The sequence below is a fragment of the Aquila chrysaetos genome, chromosome 6 (genome assembly GCF_900496995.4).
Source record: "Aquila chrysaetos chrysaetos chromosome 6, bAquChr1.4, whole genome shotgun sequence".
Taxonomy (NCBI): domain Eukaryota; kingdom Metazoa; phylum Chordata; class Aves; order Accipitriformes; family Accipitridae; genus Aquila; species Aquila chrysaetos.
In genome coordinates, this window is record NC_044009.1 from 42453705 (window position 1) to 42472322 (window position 18618).

At 41.3% G+C, this 18618-nt stretch overlaps 1 protein-coding gene across 15 annotated transcripts in view; it reads left to right on the forward strand.

The window, feature by feature from the left end:
• KALRN (kalirin RhoGEF kinase) overlaps positions 1-18618 on the forward strand; it is a 532819-nt gene that overhangs the window by 394096 nt on the left and 120105 nt on the right. Inside the window, exon 1 of one of the 15 annotated variants that reach the window (XM_041124237.1) lies at positions 12564-12627. The exons of the other annotated variants lie outside the window; for them this stretch is intronic. The gene's annotated coding sequence lies outside the window, so the exon portion shown is untranslated. Of the gene's footprint in view, positions 1-12563; positions 12628-18618 lie in introns of those variants that run through there. 15 annotated transcript variants of the gene reach the window in all.

The following is an 18618-nucleotide window of genomic DNA, read 5'->3' on the forward strand; positions in this document are numbered from 1 at the left end:
GATCCCATCAGCTGGAGTTCAGCCACTTCCTTCCAGCAGTGGGAGTTGGAAACCTGACTACAGCAAGTAGGGAGCCCCTGGTTGCTGATGGCTGGCATCGTTCCCTAAATGTCACTGAGGAAAAAGTCTTCTCCCTCACACTAGCGTAAAGCTGACCTAACAGCCCAGCACAGTGCGTGCCCTGCTCTCCCCATCACAGGACATGGATCCTGCAAATAAAATGTGGGTTTCCGCGTGGTTTGTGTTGACATGAAGTCATAGGCACTTCGGGGTAGGGTCTAGTTGCAAATTTGTATTTACACACAAGCTTAGCTCTCTAGCCACTTGAAAGTGGAACTAGCCCTTTGGGGCACGCTAGCACCGGGACCATGATCCTTCCTACTACCAGCATTGCACATCAGCTCTGCCTGGATCATAAAGCTGATGCCACCAGAGATTTCTCTGCTTTTGGTACTAATAACATTCTTCTCTTCTGTGCTCTCAGACTGGCCTGGAATCAGCAGCAAGCCTAAGGCTCCTCTCAAAGGTGGAATGACCTGGAAAAGCTCACTTAAAGAAATGAAAGTATTTTCTACAAAATAATGAAATAATAATAATCTTTCAATGAAAATCCCCTTGAAATAAGAACATCAACATAAGGAAAAAACATTTTAAAAATTTAATGTTAATATGAAACATTACTTTGTCAAATACAGTAAATGCAGACCTGGGATAAAAATGAGAGAGATTCCCATTTTCAGAGAGGGAACTAAAGACACAGAGAAATTAAAAACAATACCATAAGGCAAATGCATACATTAAGTCTGCTAACAAGAGCACTGTCTCTGACTGAGCGGACAATTTAATTTCTACTTAGTTTCTCAGCAAGCGGACTGATACACCAAGCAGAACTAAAAACTGTATAGCAGATTTCTGTCTGTCTTCAGTGTTATTGTCTCTCTTCAATGCTATTAAAGTATTCTGTAGCTTTCAGTTATATACTTTACTTTCCTGAAGCATTTTTTTATTCCTTTGAACCCCTGGTACTAGGGTTTTGTAAATCCTCTCTAGGCTCTTACAAAATATTTACACAGCTAGTGATCCAAGCCCTCTATCCCTCTGGCATTATTACGACACAATGTGTACATACCATGATCTGGGCTTTGGCATTTTCCATCTTTGCCGGTGAGTTCTGTATTGAGCCATGTGCAAGAGACACATTCCTACTGCAGCACTGGAGGAATTTCAAGGGACAAGAGCTGTTCACCCCCAGCAGTGCTTGTGTATGGTCAAAACATGTATCACTATGGACTGGAGTCTATGCAGTACTTGAGCAGTGGGACTGAACTCAATAATAAACACCCGTCAGTGGAAAGTTGCTCTGCCAATGGATAATGGCTGCTGTAGATTGTAGCTGATGCGAAGAAAGTTGGAAGGTATGATGTAAACTCTGACTATGGCAGAGCTAAGGGGAGGGCATGATCATGGGAATATGGAGTGGGCGGTAAAGCAGGTAGTTAATTAAATACAGAATCTGATGTATTTTTTTAGAAATCTGCCTGTTTTCTGGAGCCCTGTGAAAGGTGATGCATATAGAGTTGTCTGCCAGGTGAGGCTGGGCATTGACTTGAAGAGATTTCTTCCTCCAACCTATGTATTTTACTCTCAGTGAATTAGATTAGATTTAACAACAGTGAGTTTCTAAAGGGCAAAGGAAAGGATTGATTTGGTCTCATTTATATAAGTATTGTGGTTATTCTGCACTGATCCTGTCCAGGCAAGTGATGTTCCAGAATTCAGTACTGTACTGTCTGGAGTACAGCTACTCCCTTATAGTGACTGATGAATTATGGTACCACAAGTAAAATTAAATTTATGTGATAGAAAATGACTGCTGACTATTAAGTGATTTTTTTCCTGTGAAGATATGATAAAGAAAAAAGGAGTGAATTATGACCCCAGACGATATGTTTCTATTGCTTGGATGCTGCCTAGCATTAGTGCAGTTGTCACACTGAGTTCTTACTGCCCTCACCTGTGGAAAAGGGAGAACATGATAGCTAGCAAAGGAAAACCTGACATAAAACATTTTGGCACTTTAATTAGCCTTCTTGAGTGCTCACTAGCTATAGGTTGTTAACTCTTTTCAAGATACTGTCATGTAGCAGCAAAACGTTTATCTTCTCAAGGAAATAAATTGTTCAACCAGGAGCTGACATCTCTATCTCTCTCTAATGGTAGATTCTTAAAATTTCCTTTGGCTTTGGGAGACTTCCTCTCAATTCTTGCTCTGAATCTTGGCTAGGACCCCTGTAAATTCAACTCTTCCCTGGGAAAAATATACAAATATATGTATCTTTTTTTTACTGTGAACGGTTCCCTGAAACTGAAGTAATTGAAGTGACACTTGGAGCTGATAAAATAAAACTGTTTTATCTCTGCTAGCAATGCCTTCTTTGACGTGAACTTGCCTTTCTAATCATTTATGCTCAGTAATATTACTGTGGCGCCTTTTTTTTTTCCTCCTTTTCCTAAGTATAAGTAAGGATTTTCTCTTCACTTCCTGTATTTCTTATCAGGAATGCAGCACTGCCAGCATCATGAAATGTTCCAGCTTTTGAATTGCAGGGCTGTACTTGCCTGTCTCCATTTGAGATTTTTCAGTCTTTTGGACAAAAAACTTGAGGCCCTTGGAGTGAAATATAACACACTCAAACAGACAAGGTTTAAATTACATCTTTAGATTTCCAAATGAGGTCATCCCAGGACTGAAGTGCTACACACACATTATTTGACTCATTGTGCAAAGTTGCATGGGTACTCACAGAACACTCTGAACTCCAGATGTGATCCAAATAGTTAAAACTGTCCCTTGCCCAGAGAGTCAGTGCTAGGCCTATGCTCTGCCTTGGTATAACTTAATCTCTGTTTTGGAGACTTTGATGATAGGTTTCACGTTGCCTTTTTTTGTCTGTACACTGGTCACTATGTAGCTTTACAGGAATTGCAGGTTTATAGGAATTCACCCACCTGTCATCTACAAGCAGAGTCAGTCGATAGCTCTTTTTTTGGATTTGTAATGCATGTAGCACAGGATTTCCAGCTCCGCAGCACAGGTATTAATACTGGCACTGCCTACAACACAAATCTCCCAGGCCCTTTTTTCCTCTGAGAACTTTGAAAAAATGGACTTTGGTCTTCCCTGGATTGGAACCAGATTTCAAAACAAGGGAAAAAGTAATTCTTAGCAACATTGGTTTTCAGCCAGGTTTAATCCTGGCTTGAATTACACGTTATCTGTTTTTTCCAGCACCCACTTCTAAATGTAACAAGTAGGTGATGGAGAAGTTTGCCTCTGAGAAGTCACCTGTCAAGGGTGCAAGTGCTGCTGAGAGTAGGGACGTTTGCTGTTGGTGCCAGCAAGTATTTGTTGCAGCTGTGGGGGGAGGTAGCACTAAAGACTGGCTGTCTTGTTTCAGAGAACTTTCTCAGAAAAGGTGTATGCATTCTTTTGAAAAACAAAGTAAAATATGAGCAGCTGCTTTTCGAATATGACACTTGTTGGAAGCACTTGCAAACTTCATAGTAATTGCTCAGGGAACTCTCTCTAAAGTCCTAACCATGTAGTGGAGCCTTACCCATTTCTTATTGTACTGCATGGCTGGACAATTCCCCCCACAGCTACCTAAGAGATGATGACAGTGGATGAATTTCACCAAAGGCCCCCTTTTTTTATCCAGTAGTTGAATTTTAGCAAGAAATTTCCCAGAGATTTGAGCATTTCACACCACCCTGGCTTCATCACTCTGAAAATATAGCAAAGCCAAAACAAAGGAAAGAAGGCAGCACAAGCTTTGCAAGGGGTTCTGTCTTTCTCACCTCATAGAACATTTAAAGTAATATGAATAGTATCAAAAAAGTTTTAATCCCAATGTAATTGTTTCAAATGTGCCTAATACACTCTGAAAGAAGAAAAAAAAAACATCAAGCTGCCTATGGAGAGTTCCTGCCTATGGAGAATTTACTGACTGTGGAGCAGGTTTCATTTCACGGTCAAAAATGAATGAGTATCTGGAAACGTGGAACATCTGTAGTGACCATGGAAATAGGAATCATATTGTTTATTGGGTAATATTCCCAGGAAATAGCTTCATAAAAGGCACGCATGAAATTTGCCATGCATCTTGAATATCTCAGCTGGGATTTCTGAAAGTGCTATTGAACTTAGTGGGACCTCTGCTCTCAAAATGCTTGAACATAATTCTGTCCCCAAAGGAAAGCCATTCCTCTGGTGGTCTGTGAAGGGTAACTGGTCAGCACTCACAGGTTTACTTCCAGAGCAGCGCAGAAGCAGCAGCTATTTTCTTAACACCTCTCCCAGTTTTTTATTTGCAGCTATAAATAACTGCAGATATTAATCCAGATTCGGTTGGGTGATTAGATGCTGAGAAGAGATCCAACTGAAAGTCCCTGAAAGTGTAGTCCTAGGGAAAGATCCTTCAAAGATTTATTTTCAGTATTCTCCTCCATGCATAACTGGCAGTTACACCCAGGGCAGATAAGAGTATGCTCCACTTCTTTTGTAAAGTGCATTCTTTTGTAAATTTTCATTTCTGTTGCTATCCATTTCATAAAGAACATTTGTTATTGATTTTCATAGATTTTATTTTTTTTTCACTCAGGAAATAAGGGTCACCATTCAGCATGCTTTCAGTCTTATTCTTAGATCATTTTAATATAATGAATGTTTTAGTGGAAAATAAGTACATCAGTAACACTTGAAAATATAAGTAAAGTCCTCTATGATAAGTGTATGGAACTCCTTCAGGCTGAAGCTCCCCTGAGAACATTGTAGCTCTGAATATCAACGGTCAACACATTCATGAGGGTATTTAAATGTAATTTCTGTGGCAGCCCACTTGATATCTCCTTTCTATTTCTGCAAGCAGTGTGAAAATCAGATTCTATACTAATGTGCTGATAAACACGTTCCCCTTGCACGTGCAAGGCACACAGCTAAAGGTTGTCTTAGTTGATATCCTAAATTCACTGCAAATGTGGTATCTGCCAATCACAAGACATTTCTGAAGAACATGTGATCCTGCTTAGACAGAATGGCTGTAAATTTAAAGTGTACAGGAGTAAGGTGCAGAATGCTGCCCTTGTAAAGACAGTTGAAACTCAGCTGTGGACTACACTATGGTGTTAAATGACAGGAAATAAATCATGCTCCATATCAATAAATCTATATTACCAAACAAAAAAAGATGTTTTGATGCCTGCTGCGAAGAAAGATGATGTTTAAGTTATGAGGATGTTTAAGCGAATCCATTTGATGCAAGCAAAACAGAATAAGAAGGAAGGAAGTGCAGTAAAATCCCTATCTTTCTAAGACATCACCAACTCGAGTGATTTTTAAAATAGAAGGATTCAGATAAATTATTGATTTGCACAGAAGAATTAAAGGATATTCTGTTTTTCAGCTCTAAAGAGAGACCAGCTGTTGTTTGACTTTTATAAATGTGCTGTGATTTTCAAAGAATCAGATGTCAAATATTTGTTGCCATTTATGTTACATTAGCAACTGAGTTGGACTTCAAATGGCAGAGGAGCTTCTAGATTTGAATTGATCTTTGACTGAATGGGAAACAGTTAAAACTGATTCATGTTAGTCCAAAATGGTATTTTTTTCCAGCAAGATTCCATCTATAATCATTAGATAAAAATACATACATTAAGAGATCAAGTGGCCGAGTTCATTTTTCCTCTAAATATATGCTAATGAGAGTGCAAGGTGAACTGTAAGACATTAAAGGCTATTTCCTCATTATTGATTATCAAAATTAACCTTCAGTGACCTGTAAATAATTCACTAATTCCTTCCCTTTCTCCTCATGAACAATTCCTTTTCACTTTTGTTCTTGCACTTCTTGCACAGCATAGAATGACAGTACTGGGCTATGACACTGGTGAGGTGATTCCTCGGGCTGCTGTCAGGCTTACTTTGTCACATCTAATGAGAGTACACTGGCACTTGCCGAGAAAAGGTCTAAGCACCACTTTGTAAACAAGCCTGCTCAAGACATGAAATAGATACTCCTGGCTCAGTGTCATGCTGTTTTTGCAATTTTTTCTGTTGATAGAAGGGACAAAAGGGTTAATTAAAAGTGGATAGATTATATGGTCCCCCAAAATGAGGCCATAAATAGAATAGGAAGTGTCCATCAGTATTCTGGGCTTGTCTCTGTAGCCATTCTTGGGCCAGCACTAGATCATCTAATGTGCTAGGCTTAGAAAGAAAGGAGCAGGCAGGATTCAGAACTTGTTTTAAAGAAGAGTTTTAGTTTGGGGTTTGGTTTTTTTTTTTCATCTCAAGTTCTACCTTCCATGTTGTCATTAAGCAATAAGCTGTTCCTCATCTAAACCTGATCATTCTCCTCCTGTTCTTCAAAGAACTTGAGTTCATATTTATTTATCCTGTGCTGTTGTTTTGAGTTGTTTCTGAGGTTTCATTCTGGTGATTACAGCATGTTTGTTTGATTTGGCTGTACAATATTAAATATATATCCCTCTGGAGGAACAATATGTTTTCTTGTTGGCATAGATTTTTTTCCTTTTAGAATTCGTCATTTCTGTGTGGTTAAAGCTTATTAGCTGTAAAGTGCCAGGTTTGTTCAAGAAACTTAGAAAACCGTGGAACAGCATGGGTCCAGCTAAAAAGGGCATATAGGGATAACACAGAATAACTGTCTAGAAAGGAAGAAAAGTTTAAATGAGATCAGAAATTACTGTTAAGAACAGGTCTTTGAGCAACACTGTTAAGTTCATTGATCACGGGTGTTAGAGGACATTGGAGATCACCCGAGTTCAAAGTTAATATTAGCAAGAGGTTTGATATTGGAAACAAAACTGTGTGTGAAGGAGGGGGACAAAGGGAAACAGTTGCAAATTCCCTTTTTCTTCATATAGGGGATCAAGTCAGGAAAACACAGATCACAAACAATATTTATAAGAACACCTTTAATTCAGCAGTGGAGAGTTGTACTGGTGTGCAGTAGCTCTTAGGCTGGTGTTCAGAAATTCTGTTGAAGGGTCCTTTCATCAAGTGTGTATCTGCAGGCAGCATCCATTGCTTTCTTGGATCTAGTCTGAGTTATACAACCAGTTGTTGATGCTAGTGTGTGTTGGTGGCCTTGTCCAGATTTGGCTGACTCTTGGTGTGCTGAATTTATCAGTTCCTGGGGATTCAACAAGACTGCTTGTCTCCAGAGCTGATCAGTTCTTGGAAAATTTCACAACCTACTGTCTCAGCTCTTACTTTTCCTCTCTTCAGCTTGCTGTCTGCTGGTAACCATTTCTCCATCCAAACCTGTGTATAAAACCTATATAAAACTCATTCACACATTCTCAAGTTGAAGAGGCCTTTATGGCATGGCCTCATAAAAGGTGTGATGCCTGATTATGGGCAAAAAGGAGCAGACAGACAGTGAGTTAATTGATTTTAACTCTTTGGGCAAGGCCACATCTACCTCAGTCTTTGTGTGCTGCCTGGTCGAGTACAGCTGTGAGCATGAAGGACCACAAAGCATCACAAGAATGTAGATACTGGACTGGGAGGCAATAGAAGGAGGCAGAGGAACATGGAGGGCAAGCCACAGGGAAGCACAGAGCTGGGCAGGCAGCGGAGGGAGGTGAGAGCTTGCGTGAGAAATGGAGACATTAGACGTGAGGGGACAGGAGGAAGAGATCACACTACACAATGTATCATTATTTTGTTTTCTCTTTCCCCTTAGATCCCAGTAAGGGTTTACCTCTTCTCACCCCTAGGTCAAGTAGGGAAGAAAAGGCTTTGAGTTATGGGGAGGGCTATTCTGGTTGCTTCTGCTAGTCCTACTGTCTTTTCAGTAATCTGAGGCAGTCTTTATTCTGGAGCCAAGTATTTTTGCTGCAGGATGCCCCAGGAGGCACTTCCCTGCCTTGGAGTCAGCATTCTCCCCACCTTGTAAACCACATGCATGCCTGGCAACCTACAGCTGAGAGAGAGACATCCAAAGCTTCCCCCAAGCTTCAGTTTCCAGAATCACAGTGCTGCTGCTATCCAGACAAACTTTATTTTTCTGTTTGGATCTTGCATTAATTTAAAACCCACCAACAATCAAAATCAAATTCACCCTCCTCACATGTGTGTGGGCGAGAAACAGAGGGGTGTGAAACGTATGGCGCAACTCCACAACCCTTTTTCTCCCTGGGTTCATTTTTCCTGACACTACAGCATCACTTCCTGGCCATACTTGCAAATAAACAATTATTGAAAGAACATGGCTGGACCACACATGCGTATTTTCCACTCTCGTAGAGAAAAGCTGTGTGTTGGCTGGTGGTTATTTATTTTCACAAGAGGCGGTTGGGTTTGTTGTCATGTCTTTAGGGCACTGTCTCTAGAGGTGCTGAGCCTTCTCAGCTTGCAGAGGCTGCAGGAAGAATTAAGGGTGGGAACCAGCTGTGCCCCACAGGTCTCGGGCCTCAGTTGGCGTTATTACTTCTAAAAGTTTTCCAGTGTTGATATTTACTGCATGATCTTGAGGAGTCAATAGAAAAGGACAGCAGGGGGTCTACCCAAGGGAAGGAACACTTTCCTTAACCAAACCATGTGAAGTTCCTTTCAAATTGGAGTTGGAGTTATTAAACCATCAGTTAGAAGTGTGACATTTATAGAGAGAGAAGAAAGTAAACTGAAACACACACAGAGAAACTTCAGCTTCCTGGCTTGCTACAGATAATGCAGTGAGACTTGATTTTCATATGAATTTAACTGATTCTCCTTAGAAAGGTAAAGGGCCATGTTCTGCATCTGTTGCTACATATAAAACGGGAAAAGTGGCGTTCAGCTGGCCGGTCTTTGCCTTCACAGCTAGGCACTGCACGTCACGGAGGATCCTCCACTGTGCAGGCTGCCAGTGTGTGCTGGGGCACTTGAAAGGCTGACGGCACCCTGTCTCTGCTACCCCCATACCTCCCCAGCAGCAGACCCAGCAGGGGACACCTTCCCCCAGCTTTGTACTGGCTTAAACAGCTGCTGACTGCAGGGTACAGGTTAGGGGCTGAGGGCTGTGGTTCATGAATCACCTTCTGGCTTTTGTTGCAGTGGCTGAGCAGACTACGGCTGCATCCCTCCTCCCTCTGCGGCTGAAATATAGCGGAGGTGTGAACCAGGCCTTCAGTGGTTGTTTTTGTGGGTTGTCTTTTGAAATCTCTGAGGTTTCATATTCTTTCAGAGGTCCTGGTCTCAGTGCTACATGCAGTTATTTTGCAGAAACTCTCTTCCAACCCTGAAGTTCTGCTGCCCCCGCCCCGGCAACTGAACCTTTGGTACCTTTTGCCTTTATGAAACCTCTGCCCTTCAAGCTTTCTAGGAGAGAAATTTGAGGACTGAGAAAGGACTTTAAAAATCAACCCTTTCTCAAGCTCATCCAGTCGCTCCTTTATGACCTTCTCATTGTGTGATGCCTTTGTGTTATTTATGGGCACTTGGCCGCTCGTTTCCACAAAAAAAGATAACATTGTTGAAGCTGAAATGCAATTAGTTATGTGGTACCGCAGAGAGGGAGGAAGGGGACAATGAGAGCTGTGGCAACGAGTTAGGCAGCTGCTAGGGTCAGAGATGCAAGGCAGAAAAGATAAGTCGTTTGAAGAAATGAAAAGAACACAGAATGAAATGTAAGGTTTGCTTCAGCAGGTCAAGGAAACTACCTCACTCTGCACCAGGTGAATATCTGGCTCTGAGCCTCTTGTAGCTCCGCACCACATCCAGCCCTTCAGGAATCCATCGGCTGCTCCGGGTTTTGTTTCAGTAGTAGCAGGATTTGCCTCCAGCCTTTGAACAAAACACTTTCCCTGTGAGGGGGGTGATAAATGAATAAAAATAGTTCAGTAAGAGCTGGGCTAAAGCGGATGTCTTCTAAACAAATATACAACTTATTTTCCATCTGCTGTTTCCCAGTCCTTTGTTGCTGTGAGAGAGAAAGAGCAGCACTGCTGCATTTCTGGAGAACCAGGATGTGCCTCCCAGGGTGCAGATCTGAAAGGTGGCCACTAGCATGCGTGAACCTGGCATTTTTGTTGATAGGAGTAATATAGTAACTGCTAAAATTGATCCTAATGAATGAGGGCTTTCCTTTGCATTTCTTAATGTTATATCTGATGAATTCCCCAAAGAATTCTTCTGGGCATCCCATCCCTATGTAAAGACTAAGGCTAAGTGGCTTAATAGGATAAGTGCTTTATAAAGCAGCTCCGTATTATTTTAGTTGTCTTCTTTCATTTCAGTAACAAGCATAAGGGAAGCTAATGTCCCCAGTACACAGGGATTTGCAATCACCATTAATGGAGATAATTTCCCTCATGAGAAACAATACAAAATACCATCACAAGAACTAGAACACTTTTCTAGATTTTCTTTTTAATCACAACAGATTGAGTGTCTCTTGCTAAATTTCTTTGTGCTGTAGAGGAGAAAATAAATCTAGCAAAGAGAAGTGATTTTAAATCCTTATGATAAAGTCTCGATGGGGAACAATAAAGGAGTGATTCTGAGTGTCCCAAGGCAGCATCTATATGATTGAGGAAAATGAAATAAAATCATGGCAGCTATTAGCAGTTTAGTGAGTTTTAAATGAGTCCTGAATGATTGCAGATTTAGGAAGACTTTTTACCTTTTTCACGTTATCATCACTAACAGGAGAGGTCTCACTTGCTGTTTGTTCTATTTTGATGGTAAATCCTGTTCTAACAAATACTCAGGCAAGCTGCAAAAGAGCAACTAGCTTCAACTGCATGGCATGTCTATCTTATATTCTGTATTTGTAGATCTCAGTCACTGCAAAGCAGTCGGTGTCATTTTATGGCTGAGAAAACCAAGTCAAAGAGCAGTGATGTGATTTGCCAGAGCTCACACTGCTGCCCCAGCATGGAGAGTTCTGTTTCAGTCCCACTTCATGCCGAATCCACTGGGCACCCTTTCTTATGGGACACCAACAGACAGTACGTGTTCAGAGATTTTCCTGACATCTGTATGGTGGTACAATTCAGAATGTCATTTGTGTGCATCTTGTCTTCCTTGCCTTCAGTTTGGTCTGAATTAGCTGGCCAAATTTACCTGTTTTCATTATTCAAACTCTAGTTAGGCCAAACCTTCACAGACAGGGTTTGCATTTCTGTTTTGAGAGAGAAATTTGGCCCATTTTAGGAAGGATTAGATAGCTGCCCCGTCTGGAAACAAATTAATTGCTCAAGGAATGTTAGTGTATTTAGGATCCATTAAAAGCTAAAGGTGAGCCACGGAATTATTTCTGGATCCAAATATTTTTTTTCCTAAGATCATAGTCATTCCAGGCTGGAATTTCAACTCAGCAATTTTGTTAAGCATCTTATTTTAGTGACAAATAAGATTAATTTAATTTAAAGCTTAACCTTATTAAGAAGTGATTCAGCTTTCTGTAACTGGACCCGAGCAGCTATGGAAGCAACTAGCACCAAGGTTATCAAGTCAGGACAAGAGAGTGCTCCTACTGAATCTTGAGCAACTGATGGGAGGCTTGGCATCCCACGCCAGTGACACAACATGGGACCCATACAGCAAAAATTATAAATAGATTTTCTGGTTTGCTTTGTCGGAGGAAGGGCAATGAACAGTGAATCAAACTGTGTTTAATATAGTCAACAATAGATAATGAACTGTGAGGGGTGTTTTTTAAACCCACGTTAAGTTTTTCATCAAGATAGAATTTTGTATGAAGTTTCTTGCCTTACTGCTTGAGACAGAGCTGAAGTCATGCTCTTACCTGCATTTACCTGTGTGAAGAGCAAATCACTTTGGCCGTCAGGTTTGTAGAGGCTGCCAGCCACCATTGCTCCACCATGGGGGTTGAGAGAGAATCACTTGCCGTGTCCTACTTTTTTTTACCAGGTACTTTATGTTCTTAAGAAAGCACTGGGCAAGGCTTGGTTTGACACTTTGTAGATTTAACCAGAAGTCTATAAATGTGGCAAGAACCTTGTTTTGTTCCTGGAAGCATTTTTGAGTTGGGAAAAAAAAAAACCTCTCTGGGACTGAATGCCAGGTTACAAATGAAATGTTCTGTAAGAATGAGAACATGCAAAGGAAGGAGAAGCCTTTAAAAAGCTGATTTAATGTTATTTCTTCTTTTCAAAATGCAGAAGCAGCTTGCGGTGCTCAGAAGCTCTTGGAATCTGTTTTTCATGTCTTTATACAGCAGTGGAGATTAATACATTGGTTTGTTTTTTAATGAAGTGAATCTTGGAACTGGATTTGAACGTTTGCTGCAAACACTTTTATTTAAATGCTTTCTTATTTATGGTGCCGCGCTTGGAATGTTATACATAGCATTATCTGACTATGAACTCTTACAACAAGATGGATTTTAGGATTAAATAAATTGTGAGCATTCCTTTTAAATTGCTGGAGCCAAAAAGGTTAGGAGTGTTAGATTATCCAGCTGCAGCCGTTCCCCCCGCATAGCCCAGTGGCATGTTACGGGGGCTGTGGTGGCTGAGCAGGAGGGAAGAAGTCGCTGGAAGCAGCAATTGGATGTGGAGCTTGAATTGCACATCCTCTACTCACCGCATAGGGTAGGTGACCAAACTATTTCACGAGCAGCAGGCAGAGAGAGGGAATGGTAGCTTTGATTCAGCACAATATAAGCTCTGTGCTAGGCATATATTTATTGTCCTTTGAAGTCAGTCAGATTTGAACCTTTTGTGCTTTGTTTGCTAAGTTGTGGTCGGTATGCCAAGTTACTTTTTTGCATTGCCAGGTTAGAACCAGCATTATGAGCTGCTGTAACGTGCTAACGCAAGTGATTATTCCAGGAGCTGTTTGAGGGGCGGCACGTTTCCATTGTGTGACTGGTCACAGTTATCTTTTTGGTGCAGAAAAATAGATGTTTTCTCTTTTCATCGACTGCAATATAGCAAATACAGAACTCACTCATGTAAAAGTGTTGTGTAAAAGTGCACATTTGAGTTGTCTGGATTCAGCTGCCCATCACACCTGTGCATTCCCACCTCTGCTTTTGGAAACCAGTTATGAGTCCAGGCCAAACCCTGTCCCCTTTAAGCGTATGGGGACTGACTTTAGTGGGAGCTGAATTTGTCTCCCCTCTCAAGCAGGTTATTGCTTTGAACCTTTATGCTTGAAACTGGAGAGTTTTATGAGCCTGATATTGTCATTGAGCCAACACTAATCTTTTAGTCAAGCAAGGAAGAGTCATGTTTTTAAATCCAAAGATTAAACATTTCCTTTCTGCTGCCATACCTGTTTCCACTGAAGATTGTTAATTGCATGGAGAGTTGCTACCATTTACAGTCAGCTATTCCTTGGAACAAGTCATCTTCTGTACACTCCTCTCTAGCTTCCGCTAAAGTGTGTTCTGGGGTGATTAAGTCTTATGCAAACAAACTCTTGACTGGGTGATCATTTCCTTAGCCGATCTCTCATATTCATGTGTTATTCTCCTCTCTGCTGCATAGTGTGCAGTGGTTTACTCCATCTTCAGTTTTTTGAAGTAAAAAATGATACTTCCTATCCTTCGTTTCTGCATACATCTAGGATGTAAGATTCAACCTCTTTGTTGCTAGGAACTTTGTTCACTGATGCCAATTAGTCAATGAAGTGCTTTAGTCCCACCATCTGGTTTTAATTTCATTCAGTGATTTGGCTGGATGAAATGATTGGCACAGTTACTCAGGTCAGTACGACTTGGTTGTACCTGCAGGCAGGGATTTTCTGGTTGCAAAGTGTAATCAGGCAAAGATATATTGTTTATCTTGTTTTATTGACTTCAAACACAGCAGAAATTAATGTCAACTTAAATGTCATTGTTGAGTAAGGCTTTTGTGTTAATGGGAAAGGAAAAGGAACAGGAAGAGGGAGGACAGTAAATAATGAGTTGCTCAGTTCCACAAAAATGACAACAAGAGATGTGAATTTTCGTAAGAGAGAACTAGCAGAAGGAGGAGAAGGTATGAGGTGAACCTGTCTCACGTCAGTGGATAAACTGGGCATGTTTCAGCAAAATGGGCAGTGGGAACAAGTGATACTGTGACATTCTGGTCTGTTCTGTAGATTTGAACAGTAATGTGACTGTTTTGTCTGAGATTACCTGTAAAATGGAGAGGACAGGGTACTTGTGACAGCCCTTTGGTCTGACTGCCATGGTTGGCATTTTGCGAAAATCAGAAACACTGTCAGGCAGCGTGACTGCATAGCAAGAGGTGGGAATGAAGAATCATGCCTAAAGAGCAAAAGGTGAGGAGCAGAAGAATGGGAACAGCAATAAAGCCTAGAGGCTGAAATGGGGAAAAGAACAGGGACCGAGGGCATGTGGAACAGCCCCAAGCAGCGGGTGGGAGTGCCTCACAGAGCAGGGGGATGGGCAAAGCCCACCAGGTCCACAGTCCTCTGGGAGACTGGCTGTGCCCAGGTGGCCAAGTGTGTCTTGCTTGCCTGAGAGGAGCCTGGTGAGAGCAACCCTGGCAAGGGGCCCATTGTGACTTGATTGTCTGGCTGCAGCTGAAGAGGAATCTAATACCCTCCAAAGATACCAGGGAGCCTGTTGGCTGAGATTCCTTCTCCAGAAATGAGACGGTATCACTTAAAGATGCATTTTGTGCTGTTGTGCTAATGTCTTTCGCAGAAGAGTAGGAGAAGCGGTTGGAATACTGTCTTTTGGAGCAGGCTCGCTGCAAGCAAATTACAGACCATGAGTAATGAATGCACTTTGATGGCAGAGCTTTTGATTTTACAACAGATTCATAACACCTTGGAGCACTTAGTACCTTGTTAGTCCAATTAGCATACGCTAAAACTGCCAAAGCACGAACAGTTATTAATCACATGCCAAACTGTCCAAGATCATGCTTTGTTATTACTGCTGCGGCAGCTAAGAGTAGATTGGGAAAGAAGCATCTTTAAATGTCTAAATGCACAGACAATTGATTACAGTAAAGCCAAAGAATACTGAATCAGAAATTGATACAATAAAACAAGCCATCATATCATAGACTGTCTTGCCTCATAGGCAGTGGAAGAGCTACAGTAGTGTATAAGTGGAAGTCACTTATCCTGAAGCTATAAAAAGAGCCCTAAATGGTTTGTGTTGAGCAATCGCTGATAGTACTGTTCCAACCCTTACGCTGTACAGGTTGTTTCTAGCACGTCGCAGAAAGAGGAAGCATTAGTGAAACATGACTGCAGTGTGCAAGCAAACAGACGGGCACCTATGCTTGCACTTGTATTGAGCAACTTCAGATTATACCCATCGTGAGTCATTTTCAGTCTCTAGGGTTCACAGCTAACATTAAAGTACAGTTCAGCTGTCAGGCACAGGTGATCCTTGACCTCTGTTGCAAGACAGCTTTTAAAGGTGTTAAAGGTGTTAATGTAATGGGACCATTTGGTCCTGTGCAGAAGGAATGGGACAAGGGATCTGTGTCACAAATAAGCTGCATTAACATGTCCATTATGTAGTTGCTTTCCAATTTCTGTTCAAGTTCCCATAGCAGAGTCTCTTATGCTAGAAGAATTGTCTAACCTACAGTAGTCAAAGCTGATGTGGTTTCTAATGACATAGTAATGGGTAACTGTGTTCCTGCATGAGATATAAATAATACAAAAGATCCTGAGAAACCTTCAGAAATTGCATTTGACCTAAAAATGAAAAAAATAAGAGGATTCATAAGTGTCAAATCATTCCATTTCACCTGTGACTTGATGAAAAGATTGCAGTTCTCAAAATCTGCTACATCTCATTTTTAGTTAATACAATGGAATTGCAGACCTGGTATATTGACTCCAGGAATAACAACAAAACTATAAATAAAGAGCATGAGTTAACGATGGATTAAATCTGGTTCACGTAAGTAATGCCAGTTAGCACCTGTTTATAGAAAATAAAATTAAACTAGCTTGGTATTTTTTTATGAGGTTATAATTCAGCTAGTAGAGGAAATAGTGTCTCAGGGATAGACTTTTGTGGGCATTTGATTTGGGCCACATCATATTTTTACTAACAAAGCAGAACAGTAGAAGATAAATGTGGCATGTATTAAATGGATCGAAAAGTGGCTAGCTGACAGATATAGATATAAATAGAATTATTATTGGGCGGGCAAGTTTGTAGAGAAATCCTGAAGAGATTTGTCCTTACCCTTGTGACAGGAGAAAGTTTTTAACTTAATTTTCTAAGGAAGCAAGGTTTTCTTTTGTGTTTTCCACATCTGTTTGTGCTCTGCCCTCTAATAACTTTGGCACCCATTGGACAAATTTCAAGGAAATTGACAGAAGCTTCTGATCTCAAAAATAATTTCTGTGGACATCAGCATAAGGATAGGGAGTGAGAACCAGAAGCTGCTCTAATTAGGAGAAATGCAGTAGTATGAACACATAGATTTATAGGGACACGCATTACTAGAGAATCCACATGGCTGAGAGACCTCATAGATGCTTGACCCTCAGAAAAAGCTTCCACTGTAGCTGAAGACTGACCACACAGCCCAGTTCTGTGGGGAGCTGGCCTGCACTGGTTCTGCTCCATGGGGAATACTAGTTATCCATGAGAAGCTGAAAAAACGAAAGTATGCCACCAATACCTGCAGCTGAGCGAGCAGTCAGGAGCAAAAAGAACAGCCTGCTGATCCAAATAGCTTACTAACCTTGGCATAGGTAAACAGGGCAAGCCCTCATACATGCAGATCTCATCGTCACGGAGGGAAGAATATCAGCCACTCCTGTAGGTGCAGGGGTTAGCAATGGTTTGAGGAGACTGGTGATTTAAACCAAAGTTGTGGTGGCTTTTGCCTTGCTAGAAATGTGCTAATCCAAACTGCATGTTTCTGCATGCAAAAAATAACCATTAGTTCAAATGCAAGCTTGTACTTGGTCTCATGAAAAAATGACTGGCTGGCACTATCCCTGTTTCCAAGCCACAGAAGGGATATAGGAAAGTGAAGCAGTCCAGGTTAAACATTGGACAAGAAGCAGAGTTGAAGTTAAAACCAAGATCATCTATGTCCCAGGCAGTGGCCTTCTGCTAGGTTATTTTAGCTTCCATATCTGTACGTTCCCATCTTTAAGCAGCAAATCAAGCCATGCAAACATAAAAAAGCACCTTCCTTATATGAAAGTTCATAACAGCTTGGGGCATTCAGCACTCTTGAGACATAATTATGCTCTGCTCTGTTGCTAACTGTAAGATTTTAATTATTTTGAAAACACATCTGTAACAGCATATACCAGAGCAACTGGGTAACAATAACAATAAAGTTGTGTTGTGTTCTTAGTATAAACTCTTTGGTTTGGGGTTTACGATTTATGTGTTCTGGAACTGGATTATTGCCTCATAAAACAATGCAGCAGCCTTTTCTCATTTAGTTAGCCATCCATTTTTATTAGGGGGCTCTATAGAATGCCTGCAATAATATTATAAAGGTGCAGAAGGTTCATTATTTCACAACAAGCGGCTAGCCAAGACCATTATTATTTTTACAACAGCCGGGCTTGCTATTGAAATATAGTTTTGAGTCTAACCTTTTTTTCCTCCTCCCTCTTTCTCTTTACCAAAAGCAGAGATGTGCAATTGTTCCTCTTCAGATTGCTTTTCCACTGCCTCACAAACATGTCATTTTCAGTGAAATGGATGGATTATAATGGGAACAGATCAGTGATAATGCATTACTGGAATACAGCCATCCCCAAGAGAGCTTATAATAATATCCAGTCTTCTAAGCTTTAAAATCTGCAGTTTGGACAGCCTATAGCTCTAATATGGAGTCTAGTTCTGAATTTTCCTTGCACTTACAGTTCTTTGATGCTCAGTTATTGTTTGGGTTCTCCCCTCCCCATCACGTTGCCATGACAACTGCCTTGCATAAAATCCAGCGCTCAGACAATACAGCCGCTGCTTTAGAGAGGGGCTCCAGGCTCATAAAAGTTGAAATTGTTGCTCAAAGAGATTACTGAAGATTAATGACTCTGCTCTGAGCACCGCAGAGCAAATTTCTGAAAATCATGGTAATTAAATAACAAATACATGCAGGCGATGTGTTCTCCAAGTCAGGAGTGTTGACACCTGCTGGGAGTGGTGGAGTTATTGTAAATCTGTAGCAAAACCATCGGTGGATATTATTCCCGCATATAGTTTCTTTATGCCAAATAGCTACGGTGTTTAATTAGCTGGGGTGGTTTTCCTCTGCCTGTTCTCTGGTTGTAAATTGAACATATTGACCAGGGCTTGCCACTGGGGCTGGAGCGGGCTGGCTTGTCCTGGGCTGGTGCTGTGTGCCCCGCTCGTTCAGCCTAATGGCCCCGTTGACGAGACCAGCGCTCCGTTTCCTGCCACCGGCCTGTCGTAATTTTGTGGGCACGTTACTGGTCGTAAGGAAGATGAATACAGAGCTGCAAATTGCTTGCGCTGAATCATAAAACAGGACTTGTTTCACGAGCCCATTAAGCACATGCCCCTAATGTTAAGCATATGCTGTGCTCTGCTCAATAGGAATAGAGTTAGCACTGGCTTGAGGTTAAGTGTATGTTTTTAAGTCCTGCACTGGTTTGAAGGTCTT